Genomic DNA, 2,259 nt, shown 5'->3' on the forward strand with positions numbered 1-2,259 from the left:
CTGGTTGGGGAACTAAGATCCCACATGCCATGCAGTGTGGCCAAAGAAAACCCAAACAAACAAACAAACAAAAAGTTCAGTGAACATCCATCACCTCATATAGATACAACATTAAAGAAGTAGAAAAAACAAATATTTTTCCTTGGATTTTCTCTCTTAACTTCCGTATATAACGTACAGCAGTGTTAATTATATTTATCTCGATGTAATAATTTTTTAAACTCAGATCTTCACTTGCACTAGCCATATTTTCCAAGAATTAAACAAGGAGAAATCAAGTGGAGATGCTGGGGATCGAACCCAGGACCTCATACATGCAAAGCAGGTGCTCTACCACTGAGCTACATCCCCATGTTGATGTAATCATTTTTAATAAACTTTGTCAGTGTATAACCAAAGAAACTTGCCTGAGCCAAACCATTTTACCTTAAAAAAAGCAATATTATGTCATGTGTATGTAATTTTGATACAGGAAATTGGAGAATATCATAGATAGTAGTTCAACGATGGCTTTATAAAAGATATAATATTTTATCCTCCATAGAGGCAGTAAAACCACAATTCACAAAACATTTTCATAGGAAAAGTGACAGCAGGTTATATGGAGAAAACAAAGACAGAGGTATAATGATCCAGGAATCCATTACTTTATGAGGATCCAATTAAATTATGTATTATTTATATGTTTGATTATAAAAATTATATAAGCTCATTATTGATACTTTAGAACATATATTTATACTATCAGAGATAACAACTTTTCCACGTAGGGTCACTAATTTTCCAGTCTTTCTTTTAGAGTAAACTGGATATACAGTTCTGTATTATTCCGATTTACGTTATATAATCAACATTTTCCCACATTTTTCCAAATAAAATTTAAAGGCCTGCATTTTATGTGATCACATGAATGTGCTCTAATTTATTTTATTCCATTCCCTACAGTTAAATGTTTACATTTTTCTACTTTTTCTTATTATACAATAACTCTGAGAGGGTCATCATTATTTATTAATATGTCTGTATTTATGATTATTTCTTTATGATATAGTCACCAAAGTATAATTTCTACGTCATACTTCTTGAAAATTTTTGAAGGTTGCTATAGATTGCTGTTTCTTTCCATAAGTTTATAAAATTTGTACTAATTTATAGTTCTGCCAGCAATATTTGGTTCTTGTTTCATAAAACTTTGTCATCCTTGAGCATCAGTATCTTTTATAATTTAATAGGTAACAAATGGTATATATAACTATTTAGTTTTGTATTTCTTTGATTACAATTTTTAATATTTATATCATAATTTCTAATTTTTGATGTATATGGGCATGATTTTTTAGTTCCTACTTTTTAAATCAGCATCTCAGTTTTCTTAATATATGAAAAGATTTAATTATAAAAAATGCTTTTACATTTCCAACCAACTATTATATAAAGCAAAAATCCTCTTTCCTAATATGTATCTATTGTTATCACTTTTCTTGATAGTACTGGTGTAATTTTATTTTACTTCATATAACATTTTTTGAGCAATAATGAACATGGAATTGACAAGCCAGGGTTCTCATTGCTGACTCCACCATATCTTTTTGTGTGACCTTGAAAATGTAGACAACAGATTTTATTCTAATGCAGAGACAGCTGGTGCCCACCCATTCATCCATTCACTCATTTATTCATTCTTAAGTCATTATTTTCATGAGTACCCCATGGAGAGAACTTGGAATTTTTCCATCCCTACATCTCTCCCAAAGCTGCTGGATGCCTGAAATTTAACCATTAGAGAATCATTTTAGGGACTATTGATCTGGGGACAGAGCTATCAAGAGGTTTAACTGTAAAAAGTCAAGCAACAGGCAAACAGCTGCCTCCTTCTATCCATTAAATCACATTCTTCCACTGCCTTCCAATACACCAAGCAGGGCTTTGGGGAAAATTCCTTCCCTAGGGTTTCTCATCCTTTCTTCTCATTCCACGGCTTTGGATTTATATTGGGAGGATCATGGTGAGGTTTCATTAGATTATTTGGGGGTAAAGGATGGTTGCTTTCCTGACGAGCCGTAGGTAAAGAAGCTCAGCGTACAATTTACTTCATGCCTAGTCACCTCATGAGGTACTGGGGTAGGAGTCCCATTACCTTTCTCCTGAATAAGAGTAGCATCCTCTTCTGGGTTTTAGGTGGGCTTGGGGCCTGGATGCGTCTGTCTCAGGGCCAGGATTGGGATGACAGGATCGGACAGAGCCTGGGTTAGGATGAGG

The 2,259-nt window shown here is 33.7% G+C and overlaps 1 non-coding gene across 1 annotated transcript; it reads right to left on the reverse strand.

Moving 5' to 3' along the window:
- Positions 1 to 279: 279 nt before the first annotated feature.
- Positions 280 to 351, reverse strand: TRNAA-UGC (transfer RNA alanine (anticodon UGC)). The gene has a single exon. It is a non-coding gene; the product is annotated as a tRNA-Ala (tRNA).
- Positions 352 to 2,259: the final 1,908 nt, after the last annotated feature.

The sequence above is a fragment of the Tursiops truncatus genome, chromosome X (genome assembly GCF_011762595.2).
Source record: "Tursiops truncatus isolate mTurTru1 chromosome X, mTurTru1.mat.Y, whole genome shotgun sequence".
NCBI classification, from domain to species: domain Eukaryota; kingdom Metazoa; phylum Chordata; class Mammalia; order Artiodactyla; family Delphinidae; genus Tursiops; species Tursiops truncatus.